At 42.0% G+C, this 6,918-nt stretch overlaps 1 long non-coding RNA gene across 1 annotated transcript; it reads left to right on the plus strand.

Moving 5' to 3' along the window:
* The first annotated feature begins 5,616 nt into the window (after window positions 1-5,616).
* LOC138107426 (uncharacterized) lies at window positions 5,617-6,575 on the plus strand. The gene is made up of 2 exons (XR_011149512.1): window positions 5,617-5,795; window positions 6,183-6,575. It is a non-coding gene; the product is annotated as an uncharacterized lncRNA (long non-coding RNA).
* The last annotated feature ends 343 nt before the right edge of the window (window positions 6,576-6,918 follow it).

A 6,918-nucleotide genomic window follows, 5' to 3' on the forward strand; every position in this document is an offset into this window, starting at 1 on the left:
TCATTTCTAGAATTGTCTGGAAATTTCTATAAATTAATTCATTGGCTTCATCTTTTCTGAAGTGTTTTTCCCAAACCAAGAACATGTATTCCATCTCCAGCCTTGTCAATGCTATCTAGACTGGCAAGGATATTTCAGCATCTTACTGGTGGAACAAACTGATTGTCTACAAACCTGCCTTGACTTTTCTTAATTAGATGTTTCCTGCATTTTACAAACACTGTTCTGTTATTTTTTTCAGAAAATGCAATCAGATTAGTGACAATTCTGATGCACCTCCCCTCCTTCTTTTCTGAACACAGTCACCCTGATTGCTCTTCTCCAGTGCCCTGGAGCCTCATCTGTCCTCTTCGCCTTCTTGGGGAGGATCACTAACATCTCATCTTGCTTACAGCAGCTACTTAAGTGTTTTAAATAAACTTCCTTTTTTTAAGTGACTACTGACGGAAAAAAGGCCTTAAACCTGTCACCCATTATTATTTCTCCTTTCCAATCACATGTTGGACTAACTCATTTTTCATATCTTTGGAGAATGTCCTCGTTATTTTTCATTCCATTTCCTTGATGTATCTTATCCTGCTCTTCATTTTTGCCCCTATGATTATAGTAGTCATAGGAATTCATCATGCCCAAACCCATTTGATTCAGGACTTCTGTCACACAGGGCAGTAGCTTAGCTTTTCTCTGACAGATTACAGTAAGAAAATACCTTTTAACCAAAATACCACAGATTTTTTTGCAGTGGTATCTCTTCATTTTTATGAATAGACATGCAAGAGAGGAAAAATTTGACCACTGAAAGCACACTTTATTCTGTTTGAGTACCTGAAACCTAACTGTATGATTAAACAGCTGCTCTAGAAAAGGTTGGATAAATCCAAACTCAAATATTTTCTGAATGTTTTCCATGCTAGCCAGGAAACAGTTCTGAAGTGTTCCCACGACACTGTTTTTCTCTGTTACTTTTTATTTCTACTGTTTAATATGTTTTTATTTAAACAGAATTCAGAGCTTTGACAGTAGTTTTTTGCAACATTTCTCTAAGCATGATTCAAAGCACAAAGTGAGCCTGTTCCAAAATGAATGAAAACGTAAAAGGCCAGATGCTTGACTGCCTTTGTGAGCCAAGGGCAAAGCTTGAGCCACTTCCCAGTTTTATGGCTCCACACTGCCCATCTTTAAAATCCTCTTCAATCATTAACTGATCTCTCACAGTTCAGCAATGCAGGTAAAGTTCTTTCTTCCTGCCTGGCAGGAAAAGACAAAATGATACAGTGAGTTGAAGAGGACAGAGGGAGTCTCCATCAGTGCCCCCATTCAAACCATGATTTAATTATGATGGTAAAAATGGCTGCATATTCCCTTTTAATCAATGAGTCATCCATCTCTTTCACATTTTCTCATCTATATTGCACATCTTTGTCCTCTTGCTTTTTACAAAGAAATGCTTTTTTTTCCCATCTACTGGGTCTCTACTTTCCCTGTGAAAGCTGTGGTGTAGGGGAAAGGATCCTGTGTCTGGGATAAACTATGCATTTCTCAGCAGACAATCAGGTAAAAAGCAAAACAGAGAGCTTTGTCACAAGACAGAGTCTGAGTGTTTGGTTGCTTGGAAATTTTTTTTTATTGTTTCTAGGGGATTTTTTTCCACATCTCTTCTTGGGAATGTTTCACTTAGGCTGCCCTTTAGTCCAGGGAGAGAATAGGAACCCATTATATGAAAGGCTGAGGTTTGATGTTACAGCTATTCACAGGAAAGTGGGACTTTCCTTTTATTGTTCACAACAAACATTTTCCTTCATTAGAAGCATAATAGAAAGGCAGGTCTGGAGTTAGGAGAAAAAAGTGTTTTGCCCAACTTTAATCAGATATGAATTGCTTGTGAAGTTTTACAAGAAATATATTGTTTGAGATAAAGAACACCAGCTGATACTTCCTTTCCTTTTTGGATGCACCATTACAATATAAATATGGGAAAAGATAAAGTATAAGTATTTTAATGTTTCACAAAAAGAATCCAAAAAAACCCAACAAAAAGCCCCAACAAAAAAAAACCCTAAAACCAACAAAAAGACCTGTTAAAAATAACTAATAACTTGTGTTGCTGCGTCTCTGCTTATGGTCTGTCTCTGCTAGGGGGTGAACTGCTCTGTTCCTGGGTCTGTAGCACCTCTTTGTGGGCTGAGCCAAGAAAAGTGATCCCTCATCTCTGCTTGCAGGATTCACTGCTAACCCGGGATCCTTTCCCACCTGCTTGGCAGCTCTGTCATGAAACATCCTAGAGGTGTCCATGATAACCCTTTAACTGCCAGTTTTCCATCATCTGGCAGAAATAAATCCCTGTGCTTTTCAGAATCAAACATGACCCAGAACATAAAAATTTTAGTGCTTTCCAAGCCTGGAGTTCTGCTAGTCACAGGCAGAGCTTGATCCATTCCAACCACAGCCCCTCCTCAAGTTCTCCCCAGAGAAGAATGGGTATTTCCTCATGCTGACACTGAGAACCTCCTGAGCCAGGGAAATGATGCAGAAGGAACAGGAGAACCTTGGGCTCCCCATGCCCAAACTCCATTCTCCAGCTTCTTCTTCACCCATGCTCCGAGGTGTCTCATGAGAGTAGCTGAGTTTTGTTTTCCAGCTGCAACCACTGTGGATCAGGACCACAAAACCATGTCTCTGGGACTGTTCCTCCTTTCTGGCAGAAGCCACATCCCTACATGATGCTCATCCAGGGCGTGCAACACTCAGAGTTTACAGGATTGCTGAGCTTCAGCTGACTAACACCAAGTCCCTTGGCAAGAGCTCTGATCTGAGCAGTCTGAATTCTGAACTATTCAATCACCATTTTTGTAAAGCAGGTATTTTCTGTATTACACAAGGTGAGCTCTCTTTCTTTACATACCCCATGTCTGCATAAGATGTTTAAGAAGCACAGAGCAGTCTTTTCAGCAAATCTTGGGCTTTGTCTTCATACAAGCTGACTCTGAAATACACTAAAGTTTTACATGTTCTGTATTAATTCAGAGAGTGTCCATGCATGGACATGTTTCTTTCAAGATAAACTGAATTGCCAGCAAACAAGGAAATAGCCTGTATGGGAAGGTTGCTAGAGGGGAAGAATAAAGCGGATCTAATTTAGGCAGGTACAGAAAGGTGAAGTCTGGAGGTGTGAAGAGCCGTGCTAGACCTATATTCCTGGAAAGCCAATCTCTATACTGGAGAAAAATCCATGGGGAATTATACAACTAATGCATGATGTGCTGAATAAAACAGAACTAATAAAAAAAGTAATTGACTGTGTGACCACAGGAAAAAAAGCTAGTCAGTGTTTAGATTAAAGTAGCACTTCAGCCCCATGTTTCAGCAGGAGCTGTTGGCAGGTGTCTATCTGGGTTCATTTCAGCAGCATGCTTGAAATCATGAGTCTATTGTATAATGTAAAAGGGGAGAAAATTACTTCAAGAAAATAATTTCTAAAAAAAATTATAAAACCTTGTCCTAGTTTTTCCTCAGTGACCAAAGTGAAATTTCACAGGACTTATTCTTTGTTTGAATTTTTTTACCAAACACTTGTGTCACATTTTGCATGGGTTGTTCTTCAGCCATCTATTGGATAGTCCTGTCATACAGAGTAACACACTGTTAAAATTTCTGGTTTAGGGATTATATTAAATAAAAAATAAGCACCTATTGTTCATACCATCAACGTATGCCAGTGGAGCAGAAGGAATTGGGCTACATTGACAGCTGACAGTAAAGTTTGCATCATACACAGAAATTCACTCTTACAAGTTTATGGAATTTTGTAATCTTTCTAACATGTATGTTCTGGAATAACAGAGTCAAGTAAAATTGGAAGCCAATGAACCTCAAAAGAGCATTAAAAACATTATTATTTTTTACTTTTAAAATACTTTTCCTATTCATAATGATTTAATAAAGTCATGCCAAAGATTAAATTGCACTAATTACATAATTTTTTAAATAAACCTTTCTAAACTACAATCTAACAAAGTATAATTAATGCTGACATGCACAACCCTTAATTAACCACAGAGTCTTTACAGAACCTGATGTTTTTAATGAGAAATTTCTTGTAGGAATATTAAAGTTCCTGTAATGATGGAAAGATCCTATGTTAGGGAAATGCATGGATATTTTGCCTTCCAGCATTGCTCTCTAGCAGGACGTGTTTCTCTCTGTGCATCCTTTCCTATGTGTAAATATTGGGAAAGCTCTCCAAGCAAAACTAGAGGCACGGAGTTAGCCTTGTGCCAAAATTTCTTTCCATGTGATCACAACCCTACTTAAGAGGGCACTTTGCTGTTTTTGCACATCAGGCCCAGCAGGAGGGTTGGTCCACAAAGCTTAGTCTGCTCATTGTATACGATGATGTCACATTACTTCAAAAAACACATCCAAAACCAGGTCAAACTTCAGACCGCACAAGAACTTCCCTTAGGAAGGGAGCATTTGGCAAAAAACTTCCATATTTTCCCTTGGTGTCTTGGTCATGGCACTCATTCAAAAAGGATTTTAGATGGAGAAGCTGCCTGAAACAAAATTATATGAAAGATCAAAGGAGTTGTATTTAGTATACCAAGGTTCACTGGAGCTCTTGAGCAGGGAGAAGAGGTAGCCACAAGAAGCCTTTGCCTTTTTCATCCTCCCTCAGCCTGTCAATACAATGAACCAAGCAGGAGAGCATCCCCACAGTTGATTTCTGCTTGAGCTCTGCACACTGCCTGTCCCACAGCCAAGTGCTGAGCCCTTTTAGTTGGGTGAGCATTGTGGCCTGCCCACAAACACTCTGGCCATGCAAGATATCCTCAGAGATAAGGAGAGACCACCTTCACCACCCCATGGTGCTCCTGCTGAGGCCACAGGCAGCAGGTTCATCCCTCAACCCCTGGATTAAAGGTTGGGCTCAGTGGTCTTAAAGATCTTTTCCAACCTAACCAATTCTATGATTCTACACGTTATTAACCTGTGTGTGGCACTACATGTTATCAAAACCCACCTGCCTCAAGGCTGGCACTGCAAACCGAGTTATCCCACCATGCAGAGCTGTCCAGTTTGGTTAAGGTCCACATGCACTGCTCTGTGTAGGCTATTGCCAGCTGATTTGTGTGGGGCAGCAGGTCAGGGCCAAAAGGAATCTGATATTGTTGATGGTTGTCTTGAAGTGCTGCACCCTGATCAAGGCAAACTGAGTTAAATTCATCAGGAAAACTGAGGGTTTCCTGTCTAAGGTGATCTAAGGATGTAAGATGAAAGTTGAGCAGGGCTGGTGGCAAACAAGTATGTGGGAGGTTGTTTGAAGAGATGTTGTCATAGGTTAGCAAGCATAGTCCCGGAAGGGATATCCTTGCTAAGGGGTGCTTACAGCTTCCTCTGGGACCTGATAGAACCTATCAGCTGGCCAGTTTGAATATGGACAATTCTTTAAGCCACTTAAAGTTGTGACCGCCTCTGTGATCCACACTTAAGAATAGACAAACTCCCCCCAAGCTCTCTCTCGTTTCCGGCGCTGGGACAGGTGGCTGCAGGCCCCGTGTGGGGGCCAGCGGGCCTGGACAGGCCCTGCTTGGGCCAGGCCGGGCCGGGCCACGGCCATCCTGGAGCCATGGGCCTGTTCCAGCTGTGGAACCCCCCCCCCACTGCCTTGCCGTGGGCAGCCGGAGCGGCTCGGAACCCCCCCCTCCACTGCGGCCGAGATTCAGCAAAGCGGCACCTCTGTCCGGCAGAGGTCAGGGACCAACAGCGATAAGCCACATTCCAGCTGTAAGGCCGAGGTGAGATTAACCCTTTTATTGCTGTGAAGAGCTGAAAACCTGAGGGAAGAGAGAGAGGAGATGCTTAAAGCTGAAAGTCTGTTGTGAAGCTATGATATATCAGAGTATCCTGTTGTAATTTCATGAAGATATGGGGGGTGGAGTGTTCAACTCATAAGCAGAAGCACCTGCGCTGAGATAGGCAGATGCTGACGCAGCTGTAATTTCATGAGAAGTTTGGACAGAGAGAGATGAACCAGATGAACCAGATGAGGACTTTTTGCTCCAAAGAGGAAAGGAGAAAAACCTCAATTCCTAGAGATGCTTCCAGAGATAGTTTTAAAGATGAAGATGACCCTTTGCTCCCAGGGAAGGAGAAGGGCCTCTGTTTTTTTTGTTTCTGAACAGCTCAACCTTAAAATTGTACCCCAGAAAACTTTCAAGAGTGGACCCTCGAAAGCAGTTGCGGGAAAAGCTGCAAGTCGGGGGAAGGGACTCACATCGCAAGCAGAGAGACTCCTCTTCCTAAATGGACTGAACAATATTTGGAAGTGGGTGGCTGTCTCGTTGTGATACTGTTTTCATAGCATGAGCAAAAAGAGACTTCTCTTTCTAAATGGACTGAACAAGGTTATTATGGAAGTGGTAAACAGACTGAACATCTTAAGGGTTGTCTTTACATTGTCAGTGGGAGACGGGAGGAAGGTGGGGGGAGGAGGAGAGTTCTAAAGGTGGTATAATTTTTTTTTCTTTTCTTTTCTTCTTTTAGGTCTGTTAATAAACTTCTTTATATTCATTCAAGTTGGTGCCTGCTTTGCATTTCTCCTAATTCTTATCTCACAGAAGATAAACAGTAATGAGTATTTTAGACCAAACCACTACACTAAATTGGTGTTTCTGCCCGGTTACAAACCCAACCCGCGACAGATGTCCTGTACTTCCCACACTGACCAGTGCTGTCTTCTTGTGATCTTGGTGCTCTCCACTGCATTCTATCAGAGGGACAAAGAAGAGACAGGAGGTTGCCAGATGATCAGCAGCCAAGTGTCACAGCAGCCTATGGCGACCCAGTCTGCAATGCTCTCTGTGAGTTTTTCAAAGATGTTTTCCTGAGATGTTTTCCTGGGAGTGCAGGGAGGTCTTA

Source organism: Aphelocoma coerulescens, chromosome 3, assembly GCF_041296385.1.
Source record: "Aphelocoma coerulescens isolate FSJ_1873_10779 chromosome 3, UR_Acoe_1.0, whole genome shotgun sequence".
Classification (NCBI taxonomy): Eukaryota; Metazoa; Chordata; class Aves; order Passeriformes; family Corvidae; genus Aphelocoma; species Aphelocoma coerulescens.